A 26885-nucleotide genomic window follows, 5' to 3' on the forward strand; every position below is an offset into this window, starting at 1 on the left:
ACCTACAGTGGTCTTCAGATTTTCTGCCCAATTTCACTTTATAGGCAGCAATGAGAAGAGACTCATCTAAGATGACCCAGTGAATGAACGGCTGGAACAGGACCAGAGACCAGAGAACAGGACCACAGACCAGCTCTCCTGGCAAGCAGCCTGCTCCCCAACTCTTCCCATTCATTCCTAGGAGAAGGGCACTGGGATTCCAACAGGAATCCTAGCGCCAAAAGCTCCTAGCAAGGAGTTAGAGTCGTGCTTTTTATAGAAACAGCCTCAATGGGCTGTGCTTCCCTGCCTGGGAGGGGCAACGATCGGGTCCCCATGCGGCTGCACCAAGGCTGATGGCTTGCTATGCGTCACTGAACCTCCATCTCTCCATCAGGGCAAATGAATCATAACTGATGCTCCGAAGGCAGTTTACATCTAAACATGCATGCTCCTGATGAGCTCTCATCTCCTTCCTCATCCTCCATCACTCCTGCCTCATGCTTCATGCTCCAGTGACCCCAGCCTGCCCAGAGTTCGTGGAATGCTCTGTGATGTTTCAGGATGCTGTCGCTGTGTGGCCGTCCCAGCAGCCTGAAATTGAGCCATCCCAGCCTGCCTTTTCCTGAGCCGTCCTTTGAAACAGGCTCAGATTTTCCCTTCTCCTGGAACCTTTCACACCCTGCCTCACCTTCAGCTGAATCATTTCTCTCTGCTTTGTGGTCCTAGGGCACCTGCCATTTTTCACCTGGAGCTCCTACCTGGGTGCCTTGCACATCTGTCATCCCAGTGGGCTGTGAACTGCTTGAGGACTGGGCAGGTCCCTTTTTCTCCCACCTCCACTGCCTCTTGCAGGTACTGGGAAGACAGTAGGCATTCAATAAATATCAATGAAAGCCTGCAGTGGGCACTCAAAAAATACTGATATAAAAACTAAACTTGGCTGCCTGCACTGTGTCAGGCACAGTGGGACAGGGATTCTCTGCTCCAGCTGCACCTTAGCATCCCCTGGGGGAGGGTGGCTTTTAGAAATGTAGCTGGCACCTCACCCAGATGAAAACATCAACAGAACTTTTTAAAAACTCTCAAGGCAAACATAATCAGCCAGAGATGAGTCTGCTGGGCTGGGGGATAGAAAATGGTGAAGGCCTGTTTCCCCTGACTTTGAGACGTTGACATGACCAAACTGATATTTTTTTTCCAAGAAAGAAGAGTCATTCTTAAAGGAGGTGCTGGGAAGAGCAGCAAAGCCTCCCCTGACACCCTGTTGGAGATGCAGGTTCTGGAGCCCCACCCTAGACCTGCTGAATCAGACACTAACCAGAGTCTAGCCATCTGGGGGTGAACATGCTCTGCAGGGGGCCTCAGGGTGCTGGAGTTTGAGAACCGCTGCTCTAAGACCTTGTCTCTCAGAATGTGACCCACTCACCGCCACACCAGAAACACACAGGATGTTGTTAAAATGCAGATTCCCAAACCCCTTTCCAGATGGACTGGCGTGGAACCTTGGAGTTGGGAGGGGGAAGTAGCATTTTATAGAAAGCTCCCCAGAGATTGTTAACCTTATGGAGATTGGATAACTAGTGCTCTAATCTAATGACAATGCTGATAAATACTATGTGCCCCACCCCTCCCCTCTCGAAGCCAGGACTTGGGTGATTAGGGCCTGGCTGCTCATCACACACTCATTCTTGGGGGTCTCCTGGGCCTTTCGTCTTTTGGGCCTCTTGGAATGCAGTTATGGTTGCCCATGACCCTGTTTCAAAGACTCTTTGGTCTGGTCAATGTCCACCCTCCACTGACACTCAGGAGCAGAGGAGCCCCGGAGCTCCCCCAACCCTCATTCTCCTTGCCAGTGTCTCCCCTGCACCATCCCGCCTCAGAAAGGGACCTTGGAAAGTCATCTTCCTCCTGGGACGCCCGGCCCATCATCACCAACAGACAGCATAGACAACAGAGTTGCCACTTGGGACTCTGCGTCAACTTCTAGCTCTACCTCTGGGGCCAGAGAACTGCCAAGTCTTCTAACCAACATACATTTGGTGATCAGAAAACACCCTGTGGTGAGAGGGGGCGGGGATCAGCGGCACAGAGGGACCTCACCTTGTGCACATTTAAGCAAACACATGAGCTTTCCAGCTGCTGAGCCGGCAGTGTGATCACGCCCCATTCCACTTTTCTTCCATCAGCAAAACAATGCCAGGCCTGAAGGGAAATGGAGAGCTGTCCTGCCCAGGACGACAGCAGCCCCTGCTCAGTTTCCTGTTGTTCTCGCGATGGCGACTGCAGCCAAGTGGCCCCTTCGGATGCTCTGGGGGAAGCTTGCTCTGGGCTCCGCCAGCTGCCTGAAAAGCACTCGCTCCGTATGGCACCTGCAGAGCCTTGTCATCGGAGAATTTCCTTCGGCCTCAGCTTTAGTGGGTGGGTCAGCATCTGCCTGTGGGGAGGAAGAATTTATTTTCTAAATTCTAGATTTACGAAAGAAAACATTTTGCCTTCAAAGCCACTGGTAAGCCCTATTGGGTACAGGGTGTGTTGAATTTCATCCACTTCTTACCATCTCAGGACCAAAAGAGAGGACCAAAGTTGTAAAAATAACCACATCACAGGCTGGAAAAGCCCGTAAGAGAGAGACAAGGTCAGTGGTTTTTGAACTCGGTTCCAAGAAACCTAAAGGTGCCTCAAAAAGCCCATGGGGAGAGGGGACTGTGGGGTCTACTGAATATTAGCAGGGTGACTTTGGACAAATGAATTCCCTTCTGGAAACCTCACTTTCCTCATCTGTGAAATGGAGGTCATGTGCCTACCTTCCCTATGTCATAGAGTTATTGAGAGGATGAAATGGGACACTGTTCTAGGCACATGGTGACAGCTCGATGCACTTGGACCTAGTTTCAACCTGCAGCATGATTTGGCGGAAAGGACAAAGGGCATTTCAGGACAAAGGCTGGCAAAGCAAAGGCCAGCTGGCAGGTGTGTGTGCCATGTGTGGGGAAGGAGAAGCCGACCCCAAGTGGCTGGGCAGGGGGTGCTCCTTAGCTTCCAAGTGCTGGCCTGTCTCACTGCTCCCCTCAGCTAAGCCTCTGTTCCAGGACACACAGACTTCTCTTTCCATCTGCCTCAGGGCATTTCCTTCCTGGACCCAAACTGATCAGAGACAGACAATGAGCTTCTTTATAACATCTTCCACAATTTAGGGTGAGGACATATAGAAAAGAAGAGGGCTTGCTGCTGGAAATATTCGGAAACCCTTGTGACTACAGATTAACTTACTTCATTAGTTCTAGTAATGGTCATGGTAATAAAAATGAAAAAACTTATCACCATTATCATCATCATTACTGCCATCATCATCATCATCACCATCATCATCACCACCATCATCACCACCATAACCATCATCACTGTCACCATCACCACCACCATCACTGTCACCATCACTATCACCATCACCATCATCACCACCATCACCATCACCATCATCATCACCATCACCATCATCACTGTCACCATCACTATCACATCACCATCACCACCATCACCATCATCACCACCATCACCATCATCACCATCACCATCATCATCATCACCATCATCACCATCATCATTACCGTCATCACCATCACCATCATCACCATCATCATTACCGTCATCACCATCACCATCACCACCATCACCATCACCATCATCACCATCACCATCATCATTACCGTCATCACCATCAACACCATCACCATCATCATCATCACCATCATCATCACCATCACCATCATCACTGTCACCATCACTATCACATCACCATCATCACCACCATCACCATCACCATCATCACCACCATCACCATCATCACCACCATCAACATCATCACCATCATCATTACCGTCATCACCATCATCATCATAACCATCATCACCATCACCATCAACACCATCACCATCACTATCATTATCACCATCACCATCATCACGATCATTACCACCATCACCAACATCATCATCACTGCCAAGGAGAAGCGAGGCCATTGGATGGTTGTGGACAGTAATTTCCCCAAATAGATTTAGTGAGCAGGATACAGACTGCTAACACCAACATGGGTTGAGTCAGGCTAGTGATGTGTCACAGAATGAGACAGTGAAAGCCCCTGCCCTCAGGCAGCTAATGTTTCCAGGGGAGGAAGGAACTTGATCCATGCGCATTAGCTTGGTGCTTTCACTGTGGGGCCAGTGGAAGTGAAGGGATGAAGTTGGAAGAGAGAAGCCTGGCATTGTTTTGGCTTCAGCATCTCCAAGAATCGCAGATGAGCTTGATCTCACTGACTTCCAGCACTGGGATGACAGCCTGTGTTCAGAAGAAATGTGAAGCTGCCTTCAGACTGTGTGCTTGAGACTTGCCTGACCTGGGCCTGGAGAAAAGAAGCGTAGCCAGAGTGTAGATGGAGGTCCCAACTCTAACCCACCCCCAGAGCTCAAAATATTTGCAAAATTATTTCAAAAATCTATCTGTAAAAGCTCACACCTATAATCCCAGCACTTTGGGAGGCCGAGGCGGGCAGATCACGAGGTCAAGAGATCGAGACCATCCTGGCCAACATGGTGAAACCCCGTCTCTATTAAAAATACAAAAATTACCTGGGCATGGTGGCACGCACCTGTAGTCCCAGCTACTTGGGACGTTGAGGCAGGAGAATCGCTTGAACCCAGGAGGCAGAGGTTGCAGTGAGCCAAGATCGCGCCACTGCATTCCAGCCTGGTGACAGAGCAAGACTCCATCTCAAAAAATAAAAAATAAACTTAAAAAATTAACTGAAATGTTAAGTATTGAACAAGGTGCATATCACACAATCCTATACGGAGAGGAAGAGGTAGGATGTTGTCAGGCACTAAAAATGTCCTGCAGGCCCTCCTAACACATCACAATTTTCCAAAGGGTGGACCCACTGGACTGATTAGAGACAGGAAGAGGCATGGGGGTGGCAAATGTATATGTTCCATTTCTAGAATTCAAAGGCCAGTTTCCTTGTTTAGGGGTGCAAAAGTGTTTAAAATAGATAAATCACAAAGGAAAAATGAAAATTGTTCAATTTTGTTGTCAAGGTTACAACTCCTGCAGCATTAAAGCTGCAAGGCTTTGGCCAGGCTCAGTGGCTCACACCTGTAATCCCAACATAAATGTTGGGAGGCTGAGGTGAGAGAATCACTTGAGCCCAGGACTTTGAGACCAGCCTGGGCAACATAGTGAGACCCTGTCTGCTCAAAAAAAATTTTTTTAATTAGCTAAACATGGTGATACACACCAGAGCCTGAGGCAGGAGGATTGCTTGAGCCAAAGAGGTCAAGGCAGCAGTGAGCTATGATGGCACCTCTGCACTCTAGCCTGGAAGAGAGAGCGAGGCCCTGCCTCAAAACAAACAAACAAACAAACAAACAAACAAACAAAAACAGAAGAAGAAGAAGAAAGTTGCAAGGCTTTGCTACAGAAATTTTCCTGGTGCTTCATGGAGCCTGTTTGGAGTTTCTGACTGCTGCCATTATGCTAATCACCACCACCACCATCATCATCTTCATCACCATCATTATCATCTTCATCTTCATCATCACTGTAATCCTCACCATCATCATCAGGATCACGGGTGTCAACCTTATAATTACTGTGACTCATGTCAACAAGCAGCCCAGAGTGATTCTGTGGTTCTGAAGCTGCCGGGTGCAGGCCGGCAGCAGCAGACTCTTCTGGGAGGAGCTTCCTAAGACTTGGACGCTTTTCTCTTCAGCTCCTCTTTACACAATTATGGGTAACCAGGAGCCCAGCATTTTATGCACCAGCTGTAGCGTCACCTCTGTCCCCCAGTTTTACCCAGAGCCTGACCTCACAAGTCAATTACAGCTGTTTTCATTGTGCTCATCAGCTTCCAGCATCCACCCTGGCCTGGCTTTCAACAGAGGGTGGATTCCCATGAACTCTATTCTTTATGACCAGCTGGTTCCGATTAGAGATGAACCAATAAAGCCGGGAGTAATACAGTCGCAGCGTGTTCCTGAACGTAGCACTTCTCCACCATGTGCTTTCATTTACCAGCTGACCAATAAAACCCAGCCTTTCAACAAGGTGGATTTCATAGCTCACATATTTTGCTCATTTTGGTATATGCAGCTTTTTAGAGACTGCAAAAACAGGGGGGATGACATAGGCTTGGTGAGTGCGTAAGTGTGTGAGCTTTGTGGGGGTGTGAGAATGTGTCTGTGTGAATATGTGAGAGTATGTGCATGTGTGTGAATATGTGAGTATTTGTAAAAGTGTATGAGTGTGAGAGTGTGTGATGTATTAGGTCAGACGAAGCGTCTCTCTGACAGGCAGTAAGCATTGACTTCAGAGCATCTAAGATTTCTATACAAATGCTCCTTGTCAGCACCCTTGGTTAAAAGGATTATGAACATAAGAAGAAATATACAATATGGCATTTTCCTCCCTCATTTTTATGAGAATGAGAACTATTCCTTTCCTTTCTAAATATTTACTTTCCACCTGTTTTTTCGTTTCCCTTTAAAGATGGCCATGACTCATCAGTTTCTCTTGCCTTTGTGCTGGATGGAATTGTTGACTATGAAAACGGCAGTCACGTTTTAAGTAAGGAAAGTCCCACATTGTAGCTTTGTGGCCTGGGAGAAATTCTGTAGCAGTTCCAAAAAGAAGGAAGACAACCTTCCTATTAGGCCAGCCTGTCAAAAGAGGGCACTTTATTTTTTTAAGGTAGTTCAAAGGTGAGTAGAAAAAAATCCTTGGAAAACAGGCAGGAGTTTATCACAACCCTGCAGGGTACAAAGGTGCAGACTTGGTGCTTCTGTCTCCGGCTTGGTTCCTCAATTTCTTCCTCTCCCACATGGAGAGCTTGCATTGGGTGCAAACACCAGGCAGACAGAGGCAGCAAAAGTTCATCTTAAACAAGAAAATGGCCAGACACCGTGGCTCAGGCCTGTAATCCCAGCACTTTGGAAGGCTGAGGCGGGCGGATCACAAAGTCAGGAGTTCGAGACTAACCTGGCCAGATGGCGAAACCCCGTCTCTCTGAAAATACAAAACTTAGCCAGGCACAGTGGCAGGCCCCTGTAATCCCAGCTACTCGGAAGGCTGAGGCAGGAGAATTGCTTGAACCTGGGAGGCAGTGGTTGCAGTGAGCTGAGATCGCGCCATTGCACTCTAGCCTGGGTGACAGAGTGAGACTCTGTCTCAAAAAAAGAAAAAGACAAAAACAAAAACAAAAAACAAAACAAAACAAATAAAACACACACACAAGAAAATGGTTTGAGAACAGGAGCACTAGGATGCTTCAGGTACCACTCAGCAACCCAACTCCATCTAGATCAGGAGACGGGTGATGGGAGGGATGGTCCCTGCCAATCTCTGGTGCTGTGGCTCCTTGCCTCTGTGGTTCTGCACCACAGGTCTGGCTTGCTCCCCGATGATGCTGTTCACAGCTGAATCCCCACCTAAGCGCTGTGGCTGGCATTCAGCTGGTGTGCAATAAATGTGTGTGCCTGAATGTGCCATCAGGGAACGTGTGAGGAGGGTCCTGGGGAGGCTTGCTGAAGGAGGCAGGTTTGAGCCTGGTGGCGTGGATTCCGTTCAGGAGAGAAAAGATGGTTTTAGATGAGACTTGGAATTGAGTATTGGAATCACAAAAACAGAAGAGTGGAGACCACCAGCCTGGTCTCCTGCAAAGCAACTGGCAGGGTGCCTTTAAGAGCAGGAGCACTATAAACCATAATTTACCATTCATCATTCATTCATTCATTCAGGAAATGAGGCCACAATGGTGAGTGACATCCATCCCTGCCCTCCTGGAACTCACCTTCCAGGTGGGAAAGACAGAAAATCAACAAACAGACAAGACTGTGAGATTGTGGCCAGTGCTTGATGAAACAGAGCACTGCTGGGGTGATCAGAGAAGGCTCTTCTCAAAAATTCACGATGGACTTAAAACCGAAGGGAAAAATGAAGGAACGCCATCCCCATGGAAGAGACAAGAACAGCATTCTGGGGAGAGGCAGCAGTGTGTGCGGAGGCCCAAGGTGGGCTCTACTGGCCATGCCCACAGATCAGAGAGGAGCTTGAGTGGTTGGAGGTCAGTGAGGTGAGACTCTAGCACTGGTTTCTCAGCCTGGGCTATGCACTAGAAATCCAGAAATCCAGGCTGCACCCCCAGAAAGCAGAATCTGGAGGCAGGACTGAGGGGGTCAATGTTTTTTCAAGGGCTGCCAGGGATGCCCATGGGCTGCCAGGGTTGAGCACCCCAGTGCCAGGCTGGGAGCAGGTGAAGTATGTTAGAACAGGAGAACGGTGAGCTGGATTGGACACAGATGGTGTCTGTGGAGACAGACAGAAATGGTGGCATCAAGGGAAGAAAGTCTGGGCAGATGCTCCAATGCTGAGAAACCAAAGGGATGGGCGGGGGACTGAGGAAGGCTGCCCTACAGAGGGGTATTACTTGGGGTCTGAGGATGTGTAGGATTTAGACAGTTAAGGGGAGGGGAAGGACAGGAATGGTCTGGATGAGCACTGCATCCAGAGGCACAGATGAAACTGGACACTCAAGGCAGACAGAGGAAGCTCGGGTGGCCAAGGGGAGGGGACCCAGGAGGGGACACCCTGCGGCCAGATTGTGCAGTGCTGCAGGCTCACTGGAAACTGTCGAGTTTTCTTCTAGGGACTGTCCGCAAACCCAAGACGAACACTGAGTGCCAGGAGTTTATTTGGGTGGATCCCAAGAAGCTTAGTAGGAGCGTGAGGACGTGTGACAGGGAAGGGAAGGAAGCCACGGTGGGGAGTGCTGACAGTCAGGCTTCCCCAGGGACACCTGGACTCGGACCCATCAGAGGCTTCCTGGAGACAGTGGGGAGCACCCCTCAGGTGGTCTGCATGAGCGGTGAGGGAGCTGGGGTATTGATCCTTCAACCCAAGCTGGCGGAGGCTATTCCTGGGCCATCCACCCTACAGCAACTCTTTCTGCCCCTGCGTGGGTTGAGCGTGCTCCCTCAGCCAGAGACACCCATGGGATGGGGCCACTGGTGCTGGCAGCAAGAAGCCACCTGCAAATGGACTGAGGCCCGCAGCTGTGATACTAGCCTGGCTGCGTGTTAGAGTCACTTGGTGACCTTAAAAAAAATAACAATAAAAGCATATTAGAGTCACTCGATGAATTTTTTGAAGAATCAAAGCACACATGCACACACATACACCACACACAACACATATCACGTTCATACATCACATACACACAAATCACACACACACATAAACACACATGGACACATACCACACACATCACATACATCACACACATCACATACACACACCACACACTACACACAAATCACACACACATATACACACATACACACACATCACACACACACACACACCACACATATCACACATACACCATACACACATCACACACACATAAACACACACCACCCACACATCACATACCACACACATACACACACCACACACATACGCACACACATACACATACACCTGGAGGTTCAGGTTGGCCTGCGAGGCCCAGGCTCAGTATTTTTATGAGTATTCCAAGTGATTTCCAGGTAAAATCAGACAGAGATCCCCTGCCTAAGTAACAGGGAGTATTCTAAGGGTTGTAGGCATGAGAGCCAACTTGACCTGAAATCTGTGTCCCAAAACTGTGCTCAGGCTCTTGATCTGGGGTGGTTATGGGTGCTGGGCAGAGGTAGCCCTGCCTGGGGAAGTCAGCAGGCACTTTTCTTGGCTTGAACGTGATTGTCCGCTAAAATTTAATAACCCAGGCTTTTTCTCCGTTTCTCTTAAACTGAGTACGTTTTTGCTGGCATGCAAGGAAAGAAAAACAATCAAGTACAAATATTCCTCACTTGGAACTTTTCAAAAGAGACAATGTGTAGAGGAAATGTCCAGTTGCTTCCTTTTGCAGAGGGTCACTGCAGACGCGTGAACTCCTGCCTCTGAACTCATCACACAATGTCCCTCCTCACTGCAGCCGCGTGAACTCCTGCCTCTGAACTGGTCACACAACGTCCCTCCTCACTGCAGCCGCGTGAACTCCTGCCTCTGAACTGGTCACACAACGTCCCTCCTTGGCCCAGCGGCTGCATTGTCACTTTTCGGTAGGAGAGTGGAAATCAGGTCAACCTTCCCATTAGGCCAGCCTGTCAAAAGAGAACACTTTATTGTTTCAAGGTAGTTCAAAGGTGGGTGGAAAAAAATCCCTGGAAAAACAGACAGGCGTGCATTGCAGCTCTGCACAGTACAAAGGTGGACACTCGGTGCTTCTGCCTCAGGCTTGGTTCCTGGGTCAATTTCTTCCTCTCCCACATGGAGGGTCCTCACTGGGTGCAAACACCAGCTAAACAAAGCCAGGAAAATATCACCCACAGAGGGAGTGGGCTGCCTTGCCCATCATCCAGTGGAATGGCTTCCTTGGAGGAGGCATGTTTTCTATGTCTGCATGAGGAGTGTTTTAATTTCTTCCCGTTGCTAGCAGGACAGCGTCATCCATGTGGCTAGGGGTGGGCTTTGGGCTTTTCTTTTTTCTTTTCTTTTTTTTTTTTTTTCCGATACAGGGTCTCACTCCAGTTGCCCAGGCTGGAGTGCAGTGGCACCATCTCACCTCACTGTAGCCTCAAACTCCCGGCCTCAGGTGATTCTCCCAGCTCAGCCTCTCGAGTAGCTGGGACTACAGGAGCATGCCACCACAGCCGGCTAATTTTTTGTTTTTAGTAGAGACAGAGAGGCAGTCTGCTATGTTGCCCAGACTGATCTCAAACTCCTGGGCTCAAGTGACCCGCTCGCCTAGGCCTCCCAAATTGCTAGATTACAGGCATAAGCCACCACACCTGGCCCTAGAGGTAGGCTTTCCAACTTTCTGGTGAATACCATCATTTAACGTTCACCTGCCATGTGTCAGGTAAGAAGTGACACTGGGGACTCAGCCTTGACTGTCTCATGCAGGAGGATCGGGGAACTCTTTCTGAGGAAGGTGGTGCTTTGGCTGATGCATTCCACACTTTTCTGGTTTTATTCTCTTGATGGCAAACGCTCACAAAATAGAGATGAGCAAAAGCACCATAAGAATCTCTCAAAATTATGGTGACCATGTAATTTATTAGCCAAATTGGGACACTTTGGAAGTGAGAGAAGACACTGTGATTAACTGATTAATTACACCAGGAAAAACCGGGCAGGAAGCAGTGCTATTTGGAGCCAAATGGGCCATCTGGGAGCTCCGCTCCTAACTCCGCTCCCAGCGGCAACCACCACCAACGTCTGGAGCACATTCTTCTGCTCATTTTTCTATGAAGAAGTACAGACAATGTTTTCCATGAAGACGGGATCTTGCTCTGCATTCTAATTTGAAGGTGACCATGGACTTCATGGTCCTAAGTGGGAGTGTGAAGAGTGAGAGGGGAAGAGTCAGATACTCCTGCTGGGACAACAGGATGTAAGGCCACCGTCGCTATTTTGAATCCTGTCTTTTTTCCACTTGAAACATCATAGCATCTTTCTATTTTACTAAGTGTTTTCTTTTCCTATAAAAACATTTCTGATAGCTGCCTAGTATTCCAGCATGCAAGCGTGCCATCTCCTCAGCTGAACATGTTGATGGTCTCCCATTATTCTGCTGTCAAAACAGTGCTGGGGTGATCATCCTTTGAGCCAGTGCCTGATGCAAATCCACTGGATTATTTCTCCAAGACAAATTCTTAGTTTTTAAAATGTAAATTTTAAGATTAAATTGCTAGGCAGAAAGGTATGGGCTCTTTTTTAATACTTCAGCCCTGCTTTACCCAACCATCCCTTGTGAAAATTAATCCCCCCACCCCGACTTCTGGGTGTGAAGGGACAATGATGGGATGATCGTGTTTTAGATTCTTGGACTATTTGGTAAGCGAAAAGCGGCTGTGTTGAGCATGGAGGGTGAGTGGGAACTGTCAGAAGAAGCGGGGAGGTGGGGTATTCCAAGTAGGTGGAAAGACTCACCGAAGGCCAGGGGTAATGGAAAACTGCCCAGTTTGGAGGTTCTGTTTATCATCAATGTTTCGCATTTTAGAAAACTAGACCACCTTCATTTCTGGGCCCATAAATAGATTGAGAACAAATACAGATTATAAATATATTAACTAATCCCACTTTGACCCTCTTTTCCAAAATAAACATTGCTATGAACAATAATGGCGCTAACACCTTCCTGTCTGCAGCCGTGGAAATAGTAACTGCATAGCCATATCTCAAACACCCTTAAGCTAGTGACACGAGGTTTTGCTGTCTCCATTTCTACAGTTGGGGAAACTAAGGCCTAGAGGAAATTCCATACTCAGCCTGTAGTCAACTTTGGGTTTCCAGTTTCCCTTTGCTGGGCCGCTCACCTGATTTCTAATCACACCAGATTCCCAGGTTTCTGAATATGGTGATGATGGTGATGATGATGATAAGGGTGATGGTGATGATGGTGATGATGATGGTGGTGATGGTGGTGATGATGATGGTGGTGATGGTGATGATGGTGGTGGTGATAATAATGATGGTGGTAATGATAAGGATGGTGGTGATGGTGGTGATGGTGATGATGGTGGTGATAAGGATGGTGGTGATGATGGTGGTGGCAATGGTGATGATGGTGATGGTGATGATGATAATGGTGGTAATGATGATGGTGGTGGTGATGGTGGTGATGGTGATAATGGCGGTGGCAATGGTGATGATGATGATGGTGATGGTGATGATGACAATGGTAGTAATGATGATGGTGGTGGTGATGATGACAATGGTGGTGATGGTGGTGGCAGTGATGCTGAAGATGATGGTGGTGATCATGGTGGAGATGAAGGTGATGATAATGACAGTGGTGATGGTGATGATGATGATAATGACAGTGGTGATGGTGATGATGATGGTGATGGTGGTGATGGTGATGATATTGGTGGTGGCAATGGTGATGATGGTGATGGTGATGATGACAATGGTGGTAATGATGATGGTGGTGGTGATGACAATGGTCGTGATGGTGATGATGGTGGTGGCGGTGATGGTGGTGATCATGGTGGAGATGAAGGTGATGATAATGACAGTGGTGATGGTGATGATGATGGTGACGGTGATGATAATGGTGGTGGCAATGGTGATGATGGTGATGGTGATGATGACAATGGTGGTAATGATGATGGTGGTGGTGATGATGACAATGGTGGTGATGGTGATGATGGTGGTGGCAGTGATGCTGAAGATGATGGTGGTGATCATGGTGGAGATGAAGGTGATGATAATGACAGTGGTGATGGTGATGATGGTGGTGATGGTGATGATGATCATGATGGTGATTGTGGTGATTACAGTGATTATGATGATGGTGATGATGAAGACAGCGATGACTAACAGTTATATGAAACTCACCACATGCTGGCCCTGATCTATATCCTTTGTATAACAAGTCATTTCATTCTCATAATTACCCAGGGAGTGAGGAATTATCAGTATTCCTATTTTACAGATGACTAACTTGAGGCTTAAAGGGTGAAGCCCTTTGTTCAATCTCAAAAATGACATTTTAGAAACACTCGTTCTGGGAGTAGTGACATACAGAAATACTCATTCTGGGAGTAGTGAAAATAAGAAGTTTTGTTTCTTTGGAAGCAGAAAATATTACTATAAAAACTTGTTTTTAGCTCATTTGGGAACTAAGGTCAGCAGGGTCTCCTTGCCTTTTCTTTTCGTTCTTCTTTTTTATATATTTATTTTTAAATATTTGAGTCTCCATTTCACTCACAGTCTGTGAAAAACATTTGTCCCTTTGGAGGTGTTTATTCACCCTGGAAACCTGGCTGCCATCCAAGCGCCATTTTCCAGCTCTCAGTGTAAACCAGGGATGCACGTGCTCAAAACAGAACACAGCGAGGTGGCGCTCATTTGTTGAAACCCCCTCAAACCCCACATTGTTTACTTCTTTGCTTTCACCTTGTTTATTGTACCAAAAAAACCCAGCACAACATAAAATGAAAACCAGGCAGAACAGGCGGAGTATGTTCAGGATTTTCCATAGGTGCTCAGCATTTTCTGATGACTTGGCAGAGGGAGGAGATGGATGAAGAAAGATCCGTCACAGCCATGCCGCACGAGGGGAGTCGGCTCTGTGGAAGCCTGGAGGTGCTCTACAGCCTGGCGGGTCGTGTGATAGGCTCTCCCTGAAACTTCATGGGCCTTCAAGAAGGGCACTGTGCTAGCTGCTAAGAGTCAAACGGAGGAGAAGCCTGAGATTTGTGAACGTAAGGAACTTCAGTCTAGGGTGTGCGGTGGGCAGAGAAGTAAATAGGCAACTACAATGTCACATGGGACAGTCCGTGGTGGGGTACAGCTGAGACCGTTCCACTTTATATCCACTTTATTGAGGATACACAAGGAGTTCATGCTTCCCTGCCTCTCTTGCAGGCAGCTGGGTGATTAGTTCTGGACAACAGACTGTGAGCAACAGTGACACGGGCCACTTTGGATCCTGGGCAGTTGAGGCAGGAATGAGTTCTCTCTACTCTTTGCTCCCTGCTGTGCCCAGGAGTGGTGCCTCCTTCAGCCTGAGTCCCTAACAATGGTGTGGAACAGGGACCTGGGCTTTCTGGAACATGCCATGTGAGTGAGAAGCAGATGTGGGTTGCATGAAGTCCCTAAGGTTTCAGGGTTTACTTGTGACTGCAGCCCAACCTCGCTGGTCCTGGCTGGTACAAGGGAGCAGTTGCACAGTGCTCTGGGCAAGAGGCAGATGGCAGGGTAGATGGGGCTCAGCAAAGGCTTCCCACGGACAGGAGAGGTAAACTGAGCCCTGATGGAGCTGGCCAGGTGACCAGCAGAGGAAGAGCATTCCAGACAGAGGGAATAGCACATGCAGGTGTTGGGGGAGGACTCTGCATGTCCAGGACTGGGCGGGAGCACCCAGAGCAGAAGGAGCGGAGCACGCAAGCGCAGCCTACAGGGGAGGGAGTTGGAGCCCTGGGTTGCACCCTACAGGGGTGCCCTTTATCACAGTGACCAAGGAGAGTCGCTCAGGCATATGTATATATATTTTAAACCAATTCAGCAATTCTTTAATAGTCGTTGGGCAGTTAGCTTTATACAGATGCCTAGTGTCTTTGTCAGGCTTATAGAATGATCTTTTCATTTACATTTGCCTGAGGTTGCCTTTTTTTTTTTCTTTCTTAACTTTTATGTTCAGGGGTACAGGTTCAGGTGTGTTACATAGTTAAGTTGTGTGTCATGGGGGGTTGGTTGTACAGATTATTTTATTTAGTCACCCAGGTGATAAGCATAGTGCCAGATAGGTTGTTTTGTTTTGTTTTGTTTTTTGAGACAGTCTCACTCTGTAGCCCAGTCTGGAGTGCAATGGCGTGATCTCGGCTCACTGCAATCTCCCCATCCCAGGTTCAAGCAATTCTCCTGCCTCAGCCTCCCAAGTAGCTGGGATTAAAGGCGCCCCAGTATGCCCAACTAATTTTTTGTATTTTTAATAGAGATGGGGTTTCGCCATGTTGGCCAGGCTGGTCTCGAACTCCTGACCTCAGGTGATCCACCCCCATCGCCCTCCCAGAGCGCTGGGATGACAAGTGTGAGCCATCACACCCTGTCCCAGGTTTTTGATCCTTACCCTCCTCCCTCCCTCCACCCTCCAGGAGGCCCTGGTGTCAGTTGTCCCCTCTCTGTGTCCATGCGTACTCAATGTTTATCTCCCACTTGTGAGAACATGTAGTATTTGGTTTTCTGTTCCTGTGTTTGTTTGCTTAGGATAATGGCCTTCCAGCTCCATCCATGTTGCTGCAAAGGACATGATCTCATTCTTTTTTCTGGCTGTGTAGTATTCCATGGTATACATGTACCACATTTTCTTTATCCAATCTACTGGTGGGCATTCCAGTTAATTCCACGTCTTTGCTATTGTGAATTCACTCGGGCATTTTCAGCAGGGAGATGATATGATCACATTGCATGACAAAGGGTTACGTTGGCTCCTGAGTGGCCTGGAGATTAGAAAGGAACAAGGCTGGAGACAGAGACCCCACTGAGTCTCCACCCATTGACACATGTATTCAACCAACGTGTATTGAAAACCTGCAGCACACCGGGCACTGTTCTGGCCCTGAGGAGGCAGCAGTGAGCAAAACGTAGAAGTCACGTGTGTAACACACATGGAGAGGAATGAGACTGGGCGTGGGGTTACGGGGCCAGGCTGTAGTTTGTGCCCTTTCCATGTGTGCATTTTATGTCAACACAATGTCTAAAACATTTCAAGAAATTCATGTTTCATGTTCCAAATAAAAGTCTGCACCCCAGGCTATTTCCCTGAGGAGGTGGATGCGATCGATAACTCCTCCTCAAAACCCAAGCACCGCCTTCCCACCCAACCCCCTGCAGGGGCTGGGAGGGCACAGAGGGCTCCAAGCTTGGGGGACAGAGGCGCATGGGCAGCAGCCCCCAGACAAGGATCACATAGACACAGGGGCGGCTTCCCATGGGGTATGCAAGAAATGTTCTCACATTTTCAATTGTCTTGTATTTATAATACTGTGTTTTAAGAAAAAGATCCCATAACCAACACAAATAATTGTACTGTTTAGAATAAAGTTGAGTAAAAAGACAAAGAAGAGGGTGTCATGTCAATTCAAAGTTGATTCCAAGAAAATATTCACCAAAATGGTAACCAAAGGCAGTCGCAGGACACCTGGGGGAGAGTGCCCAGGGAGGCGAAGCCGGCAACAGCCATGCAGGTAAAAGGCAGGACTTCCCAGTATCCTTTCCTCATCTGTGGAATTAGGAGAGCAAACTCTTCTCTAGTCACCAAGGTAACCGTATGCCATCAGCATGTCTGTGACTTTCTGTTGTCCAGACAAAGCCATTTTCAAAACTCACCCCACAGGGGCACTGGCACCTCTCAGATGGCAAGAAAAATACCAGGGAGGAAAACAAAATCCGAGGATTCAGGCTGTCCCGGGCAGTGGTTCTCTGGCAAGCAGACAAAGGCAGGAGGCTTGAGTAACTGGCATCACAGTACCTGGTGCCCGAGGGAGGGTGGTGGCTGTAACAGAGCACTGCACCCTCACAGTCACCCAGGCCCTGAGACTGCCTTAGGAAGCCCCGATGGGCTGTGCGTGATGCTGGGCTGTACACTGTTCCCTCGCTTCGGCCCCAGCCTGGGCCCCGTGCCCACGGATGGTACGGATGTCATCAACTTACAGTGTTTATTTTTGGCTTTTTCCATTGCACTTAGAGCCAGCTATCAAGCCAGACACATTTTGCTTTTTTTAACTTAGCCTGGCTTATGAGTCCAATGTTGAACCAGGATCTGAGGGGAGGGCGCGTATCTGCATTGACACAGAAGTCCCAATTGTGTCTCTTGGATGGCAAAATAAAAACAGTTTGCAAAAAACAGGGAAAGAACACAGGCAGAGCAGATGTGGCTCCCGCAGGGGAGGCTCTGGCGGTGGGCTGGCTGAGCCCGTGTCTGCATGAGATGGGGGGACATTGGCACCACTGGCAGAGCCTGGACTAGCTGTCCTTCCTTCCCACCAACGTGCGTGACAGGCCGCTGAGCCTCCCGGTGTGCAGGAGCTGAGACTTGCAGCCTACTGAATGCACGTGCTACTTCCTCACCAGCCCCAGACCTTGATGGACAGTCATTGCCTTGTTATTTTGATCAGCCACATTGGCGTATATTCATCCGACAAGGTCTGCTACACCCCTTCGGGGCAGGTACTGTGCTCAGTTCTGGGGACCTAACAGAGAACTTGATGGACTCACCCCTGTCCTCATGGAGCTTCCAGACTAGGGAAAAGAGAAGAAGATGTGAGCCACTGAAGGTCTCAGAGTGAGAATGGCCTTGTTCCGTCACTCAGCTCCTGGCTTCTTCCTACCTCTGTAACTCCCCCCATGGGGTCACGTTTCCAATCCTTAAATATGAATGTTTCCTGGGGCTTGGTCCCTGGTCCTCTTCTTCCTCCTTGTACTACTTCAGGCCTACCCCACAGCTCCCAGACATTCACCTAGTGTCTGAGCTGATCATTTCCAGGTCCAGAGCTCAGGTCTCTAGCCTAACCTCCTAGCAGGCATCTCCACTGGCATCCATCCCACCCACACATCCACTGCCTGGTTCTGTGCACCCAACGCTGCAGCCTTGCCCAGGTGGGTCCACTTCTTCCACCTGCAAATCCACAGCCACCCAGCCCAGGCTGCTAGCACCTCCGGCCTGGACCTCCCTGGAGCATTGTGTTGGCCTCCTTCCTGTCTTCCTGTTCCCCTGCCTTGTCCACCTGCACACTACCCTTCGCCCAGTAATCACAGTGGCCCTTGTAAATCCTGAGTAGAAGAGGCCCTCCCTCTGCTGAGAACCCCGCCACAGCCCCTTGTCCCTCAGAGTCAATGCTAAAGTCTTTACAGGCTCCCAGGGCTCTCTGCTCTCCCCACTCCCCCTTTCCCTTTGAACTCCCTCACTTCCACTGCTCCCACTCACCACATCACAGCCAGGCTCATCTCCTATTCCTCCATAAGCAACCTGCCTCAAGACTCTTGCTCTTTCTGTTCCCTCTCCTGGCATGCTCTTCCCCTGATATCTCTATGGCTCCCATCTTCCCTTCCATAGGCTTTTACTTTTACAATGCTGCCCTCTCTGCAGCCTTCAGTGACTTCTCTATTTACAATGCAGACCCCACACCCATCCCCCCTACACCTATTTTCTCCCCATGTGTTCATGTCTGTGCACTTTACTTACTGATTTTATTGTCTGAGTCCTCCCTCCAGAACATAAGTCCCTGAGGGCAGGAGTCTGTGCAGTTTTGTCCCCTGCTGTGAATAGACACATTTAATCACCCATTCTACTGTGGTGTGCATTTCAGTTGCTTTCAGCTGGGGTTCCTACGGGTAGTGCTGCTACATGCACCCCAATCCTTAATTGCAGGAATGGATATCCTTCAAACTGGTGGCTTGGACACAGGTTTACCGCAATGTGGGTGTGGTCTCAACCTCTCCTCCACCCGGGCAGGTCCTGCTCGCCCAGTTGCCATTTTTGTTAGCTAGAAGAAATGGCCATTCTTTCAAATGACATGGATTGCCAAAAATAATAACACAGCCAATCTAAGGGGCGATTTTAAAATCCCCATGCCAACACTTCTCAATCCAAACTCAGGGTGATCCCCTTTGGATGGTGGAAAGGGGACTGCGCCCTTGAGGGCACTTTTCCCAGGCCACTGCCCCCCAGGTCCAGCCACTTGTAGTGGCCGCTGCCCACAGCTGGCAATGGTAATGGCATCTGGAGACAGGGCGGCCGACACCCTCTGACCTTTGTGTGAGTGGTGAGGTGGGCAGAGGGGGTGAGGAAGGGACCAGAGCTGGCCCAGCTTCGGGGCACCCGCAGCCCCTCCCTGGAAGGAGGGGCTTCCCAGAAGCCCTCCCAGGGAGAACCCATCACACGGAGGTCACGCTCCAGACCTCGGAGCAGCTTCTGCTGCTCTCCTTTGTTTAGTTTTATGTTTTATTTTTAATTTGAGCCACATTTTTCTAAAAATGGGAGATGTCGCCAACCATTTCAAACTTCTGGCTTCTCTTGAAATGCAGGAAGATATGGCCAACCCAGGCCAGCATTCGGCTGTGGCCACAATGGGCTGTAGCTGACTATTGGGCTCTCTACTGAAGCGGGGGTAAATTCCAAACATGAAATTATTTTATGCTGGCATCATGACCTGTGTGCATGTGAATTCGCTTCTAGGTATTGAGAAGAGAGACGGGAAAGAAAGAGGAAGACAAAGAGGGCTAAGACAGAGAAACAGAGAGAGACACGGAGAGGGAAAGGAAGAGAGGGGGTGAGACAGAGAGAAGGTAAGGCAGAGAGGTAGAGGGGAAAATGATTCTAAAAGCCTGGGGGCTTTGCCCTCTGCTTCACCCAGTGGACTTAACGCCTGGAGATGAAACTGGAGATCCGTCCTTTCCCATGTCCCGCGGCCACCCAGAAAGCGCAGCCTGCAGCCCTGAAGGCAAATGTGAGTTCCCGGTCAGTCTGCAGACGGATCCTTACTGTGCACTGTAAGGCTCTGTGGAAGCCGCTGCTTTTGCTGGTTCAACAGTGGAAGCAGCGTGATTTATAGATGATTTAACTATTCTTTCGAGGATTATTTTTTCTATGCAGTTCTTAATTGGGGGCTTACGTGCTGACATTAAAACTTAATTCCCATTGAAGTGGCAACTCGGTTACATGATATCAAATGTCTTTTTAGCTGAGCTGCATCCAGCCCCCAGTTCTGACCCCTGGGGGGATGTCTCCTCCAGGTAGCACTGGCTGAAACCTGCAGTGTGCCCACCTCTCCCAAGAGTGGCATGAGCAGGGGCCACGCAGCTCCTTCCTCACAGGTTCCAGGACCCAGGCTGAGAGGAGCTGAGGGGACCAACATCCCAAGGAGACCAGCGCCAGCCCAGCCAGCCTGTCCCCACCCAAGTCCCCAGGAGGCCAGGCCAGCTGCCCGCGGGGAGGAGGAAAGCCATGGCACTGCAGGGGGTGAGGTCAGCCTCCCACTGCACCTGGGGGGGCCAGGCCTTCTCCCACAGTGGGCAGGGGAGCAGCAGGCCCCCCACGGCTGTCACTCACAGCCAAATGCGTCCAGCAAACAAAATGTCACTCACTGTCACCTGACAAGAACAAATAAACATCCAGGGGGAGGTAGGAATAAGAGCGGGGCTGACAGCTTTACCTTAAGGGCCCGTGTGGCTGCTCGGCAAACCCCAAAGTCCTGCAAGTGCTCCCAGCCCCTCGGGCTGGCACAGGCGTTCCCCAGACGCACCCGCATGTCCACAGACATGCACACCCACGTGTCCTCCACGCCCCGAACACACGGGGCGCAGGCGCAGTTTGGAACTGCGTAGAGGTGACGGCCGCGCAGGCGCAGTTTAGAACTGCGGAGAGGTGATGGCCGCGCAGGCGCAGTTTGGAACTGCGTAGAGGTGATGGCCGCACAACATGTGATGCATTCAGTGCCGCTGAGTTGTTCGCTTCTAAAATGGCTAATTTTCTGCTATGCGAATTTCATCTGAATTTTTAAAAGGCAGCAGCAACAATACACATGCACCCCATCCACGCAAACACCGCACATCTTCACAGATACACACACACGTGTGCACCACCTAACTTCCCAGCACCAGGGAGGAGGCTCCAATTGTGGGGGGCCTGGTTTGGGGACCTAGACTCACCTGATTTCCCAGACCCACTCCCATCGAAAGCTCAGAGATGGGTGGGGGGATACTTTCATCTTAGATCCTCCCAACCACCTGTGGTAGGTTAAGGTCTCACCTGTGTGACAGCTGAGACAAGCCAGTTTGAGCAGAGACACTTGTATTTATTGTTCCGTCGTCAAGGTCCCCAGACCCCTGTCCTACCCTCTGCACATCCCTCTGGCAAGCCTTCGATCCCCTTCTCAGGACTCACTAAGCTGCTGCCTTCTCCATTTCAGTGCCCTGGTTAGCGAGGGACATTCGCTGGACTACACTGAAAGCTATAATTCCAATAGATCACAGACAGCGCAGCTTAACAGCGACGTTGTTTAAATAGATAACTTATGGTCCTGTGTTTTGAAATAGAAGCTTTCTAAGTCCCGGTGGGATTTAAAGACTGGATTGCTCAGGGGCAATGCTGTCAGCTGAAGCAGGCAGGAAGGAGCAACATGGAGAGATGATTCAGTCTTGGAGCCACACGGCCACCTCGCTGATCATGCACACCTGGTGGCATTTCTCTGCCTGTTGGTGCATTTTGCGGCTGACTGTATGAAGACATAGGATGCGGCTGTGGCCAGCATCATACACCCACCTTCTCACACTGCAGCCCAGAAAGAGAAGCAGAGCCTGTGCAGACCTGGGAAAGCCAGACCAAGGTTCTTCCTCAGGCTGTTGCACAGGTTTAAGCTCAGGGGTACCCCAGCATGTGGACATGGTACAGGTAAGAACCGTGAATGGCACTAGTCCAGTCGAGGATGGCCTGGATGTTGATGATCACCACGAAGCTACTGGACAACACGTCGCTCCTCTGCAAAGCCTGGGGCCAGTGTAGAAACCGAGGCATGGTCTCTGCTCTCCATTGAGGGCATCTATGGGTCCACAGCTGGGCGCTGACCTCAGGACTGTCTGCTGCAGGCCATGGCTGTGCCCACCCAGGGGGTGCTGGGGCAGGTGGCCGGGTCCCATCTGCTGAGCCGAAAGGTTAGGCCAGCGTCTAATTAAAATGACTCACGGTGAACAGGAAAAAGCACTTGGGGGTGATATGGTTTGGTCGTGTCCCCACCCAAATCTCATCTCAAATTGTAATCCCCATAATCCCCACGTGTGGAGGGAAGGACCTGGTGGGACATGATTGGATCACGGGGGCGGTTTCCCCCAGGCTGTTCTGGTGATAGTGAGTGAGTTCTCCTGAGATCCGATGGTTTAAAATCTTGTGATAGTGAGTTCTCATGAGATCCGATGGTTTAAAATCTCTGATAGTGAGTGAGTTCTCATGAGATCCGATAGTTTAAAAGTGCTTGGCAGTTTCCCCTGGGCTTTTCTCTTTCCTGCCACCTTGTGAAGAAAGTCCTTGCTTCTTCTTTGCCTTCTGCCACGATTGTCAGTTTCCTGAGGCCTCCCCAGCCATGGGAACTGTGAGTCAATTAAACCTCTTTCCTTTATAAATTACCCAGTCTTGGATAGTATCTTTATAGCAGTGTGAAAATGGACTAATACAGGGGTTTGCTTCTTCCTCCCTCCTTCCCTTCTCTCCTCCCCTCCCTCCCCCTTCCCCCTTCCCCCTTTCTTCCCTCCCTGCCTTTCTATTTCCTTTATTCACTCAGTCAGCAAAGGAAACTCCAGTGAGCAGGAGTTCCCTTATGCTAAGGGCTGAGAGAAACTTAGAGATGAATAAAAGATGAGCTCTGGCTCTGCCCTCTGGGGGCTTACACAAGTATGTTTGGCGAGGACCCTGTCTCCACGCCATCTCCTCGTCCTTCCCTCCCTCACTCATCTTGGTGCCAGGACCCAACCACCCAGCTGCCTGCAGAGCCATACCAGGTGGGGCATAGCCAAGCCCAAATGCGGCTGCCCTGAGCCCTGAGGCCACGCCCTCAGCACCAGCCCGTGATCTAGCTCAGTCCCAAACTAGCTGGGCTGGAAAGAGGCCTCCAGGAACACTTTCAAGGGCTCCTTTCACATTTAGCAAATGGCTCTTTCAAGTCCAATGTTCTCGCTTGCTCAGCAGAATTCCGATTTTCTTGATTTATGCTGACAATCGCACATTCTTTTATTGCTGTTTAAGCCCCTGAAAGCACGGGAGGGGAAAACGTGATGAGAATCTGTGGCCCACTGTCTCCCTCCTCGTCTCCCTCACCCACTCTGCTCCTCTGGAAAGTGCTTCTCTCTGAGTTCTGGTCCCTGCTCTGCTGACCACGGAGGAGTGGGAGCTGGCACTGGCATCTGTGCATAGCCCGTATTGACGCAGAAATGGCTGCATGGGAAGAAATTGGCCAGGCTTTCCAAAAACTGGGATGCAATTTCCCCCAACACGTTTTAGGGAACTTTGAACCCTGTCCCTGAGAAGATCTGGAGAGCAGGAGAGGTAGTCCAGGCCACACATGTCTGCTCCGGGCTTGGTTTTGGCCGGGAGCGGGGACAATCAAGGTCAGCTGGTGTCTGAGATTGAGGGAGCACTTCGGTGCGGCCTGGTGTGGCACTCAGGGCCTGCTACCCCTGAGTGTGTGGCCTCAGGCAAGTGGCTTGCCCTCTCTGGGCCTTAGATTTCCTGTTATAAAGTGAGAGATTTGGATAAGCTTGGGAGCTCAGAAACCACTTAGCCATAGACCCCTGCTCACCGAGTACCATCAGAAGCCCATCCTCACACATTGTCAGTGGGTGTCAGCATGGGTCTTCAGGAAGGAATGCCACGATGGAGTCAGGAATGTGAGCTATGTATTAGGGAGGTGGTGCTAGTGCACTGCAGAAAATGGAGGGGGAGCTGGAGGGCGTGGGCGAGCCTTCAGATTGCAATGCTGGTCCGACACCCGTGAGAGGAGAGGGGAAGGAAGGAGCATGCAGTAGCAAGAGCCTCAGCCTGCAGTGTTATCTCAGAGGATGTCTCAGCCATGCTGACCGAGAGCCCCAGACTGAAGGTGCCCCCTAGAGGATGCCCCTGCTAGGCAGAAATGGAGGGGCCCTGTGCTTCTGCCATGCTTGGCCATTAGCTGCCCTGGAGACATGGGGCCTTGGCTGGAGAGCAGAGGCAGAGCCAGAGGGCACTGGAAGCTGGAGGCACCAGCCACCTTCACCCCACAGCAGGGTTTCTCCTGACATGAGGGACATCTGAGCCATGCACCCCATGGGCTCTTGCCACAAGAATGTCAAATCGGTCAACTTCTTTCAAAAGTGTTTGGACAGTATTTGCCAAAAACTTAAAAACAGAAGATTCTACCAAATAAATTCCACTTCTAGGGATTTATCCAATGGATCAATTCATGCCTCTGTACAAAGAGATAAACATTTTGTTACACCCTTGTTTGTAGTAACAAAAGATTGGAAACAACCAAAATGCCCAGTATCAGAATACAGATTAAATAAGTCATGGTATGTCCACATACTGGAATACCATGTCCCCACACTGGGGTACCATGTCCACACACTGGAGTACCATGTCCACACACTGGAGTACTATGTCCTATGCTGCCATGGTAAATAAAAAGGATGAGGCACCACCAAGCATATGGACAGGAAAGAATTCCAGGTGAATTGCTGAGGAAAAGGGCAAAGCATTGGAGGCATCAATAGCAGGCTACCACTGAGTAAGGAAAGTGGGTCTTTTCTTTGCATCTGCTCAGATACAGAAACAAAACATCAGAAGGACCCATGAGACACTCACTCAGTGCTCTGGGGAGGGACTGGGAACTGGAGTCCAGGGAAGAATTACTTTCCATTCATTGCCCTTCTGCTCCATTGACACTGCTGTTATGTTTAACACACCTGTAGATTGTTTTTTAAAATCCTCATGCAGATGCTCAGCCTTTAAATCAACATCTGAATCTGATACCTTGGTGCCCCCTTATAGTAATTGTTGGTGCCCCCTCTTCATCCCCTGATGTGCCTCACAAAAGACCATTTACTGTGAATCCCTGTGGCTCTAACAGAATCAGCCCACTGCCAACAGCAGACAGGGGATGTGATGTATAAATATCCCAGCTCCCTCACTCATTCACTGAGATAACTGAGGCCAGCTCTACACTGACCCCCAGAGGTCCACAGTGGTACTGAACCCCAGGTGCCCGGGGCAGTGGCTGCCTATGAACTAAAGCTCTGCTGCTGTTCCCCTTCCCTGTCCTGCCTCCCCACTCCCTTGGGGGTTTCCTTGGGTCACCTCCCAAATAAACAGCTTGCCCATGACTCCTTGTCTCTAGGTATGCTTCTGAGGAGCCCAAACTAAGACCCAACAGAGGCCACCAAACTCCCAGGAATTCTGCAATAGCACAAAGCCCAGCCTGAAGAACACTGGGCTGGAAATTGATTTCCTCTAAGGCCTTTTCCAGTTCCGACCTCCCGTGCCACCAGGCAGATTGTCTCTTTTCTGGATAGTTTCTAACTAACACCAGGATTATGGTTAAGTGCAAAGAGAAGTGTATGAGACACAGATGAGTCTCTTACATAAAATAAATGAAATAGAAGGACTTCCAGGGCCCAGCGGCCCCACGTAAGCCTGTTCTCTGGAGAACTGGATGTAGAAAGGGGGGGTCCCCACATTATTGGAACCCTGAGCCCTGCAGGTGCTGCTTGGTCAGCAGCCAGGCTTAGGAGCAGGAGGCGGCAGAGTCCTATGCATGTTGAAATGTAAAGGTGCTAACAATATTCAGACCCATAGAAGATTCCTCCTCTCTGTTGTGGGGGTAAATTATGTCCCCTCAAAAAGATATGATGGTATCCTGACTCTGGATCCTCAGAATGTGACCTAATTTGACAACAGTCTTTGCAGAGGTGATCAGGTTAAAATGAGATCAGCAGAGTGGCCCTATTTAATATGGGGTCCTTTTGACTTAATCGGATCAGCATCTTCCTAGCTGTGGTGCTTAGGCTGAGGCAGGACTTGAAGAGATACACAGAAATAATCTCCACCCCGCTCTCCTTTCTACCTTACCCCATCCCTATCTCTCCCTTTCTGTTTCTCTTCCTCCCTACCACCCATTCCCACTCCCACCCCACCCCAATTGTATACCATGAGGATTTGAGGAGTAGAATTGCTGGAACCCTAAGAGTCTGGAACTATGGGACACCCAGCAGAGGCTGAGGAAGAAGCCCATGCCCTGGAAGGCAGAGTGAGGAGACTCAGCAATGATGTTTTGTGGCTTCTTAGAACCCCTGGATCAAGCCTTGCCTGAAGTCAGCACCTCCAAACTGTCCAGTTAGATAAGGTAATAATTTATTTTACTTCAGAAACCAATTCAGGGCTTATTTTCTATCATCTGAAACTGAATGACTCCCAAGCGAAATAACATTCCCTCTTAGGAAAAAAGGAAATAGCCAAACAGAGGGATCGTGGTCATGTTTGATGTTTTCTTCATCCTTACAGGCCAGGTCTATAGGCACTTTTAATACCACGTCAGAGAACGATGACTCTCTCCCCACCTCATGAGGGCTTCTTTGGTCAAGGTTAAGAAGGAATCTCATGGGGATGCAAGATGGTGCAGCTGCTGTGAATAACAGTCTAACGGTTCCTTAAACACTTCAACCTAGTTACCCTATGACCCAGCAATTCCACTGCAAGGGATATCCCCAAGAGAAATGAAAACATATGTCCACACAAACACTTAAACACAAATGTCCACAGTAGCATTATTCATAATAGC

The 26885-nt window shown here is 49.5% G+C and overlaps 1 long non-coding RNA gene across 2 annotated transcripts in view; it reads right to left on the reverse strand.

Annotated features, from left to right (window-relative positions):
* Positions 1–26885, reverse strand: part of LOC117976316 (uncharacterized) — a 398679-nt gene that overhangs the window by 88555 nt on the left and 283239 nt on the right. Inside the window, exons 5-6 of one of the 2 annotated variants that reach the window (XR_010110319.1) lie at positions 9885–10178; positions 2083–2416 (exon numbers count right to left, since the gene is read on the reverse strand). This is a non-coding gene — a long non-coding RNA (uncharacterized LOC117976316). The remainder of the gene's footprint in view (positions 1–2082; positions 2417–9884; positions 10179–26885) is intronic. The other variant, XR_010110318.1, reaches the window with a different exon arrangement.

This window comes from Pan paniscus, chromosome 18 (genome assembly GCF_029289425.2).
Source record: "Pan paniscus chromosome 18, NHGRI_mPanPan1-v2.0_pri, whole genome shotgun sequence".
NCBI lineage: Eukaryota > Metazoa > Chordata > Mammalia > Primates > Hominidae > Pan > Pan paniscus.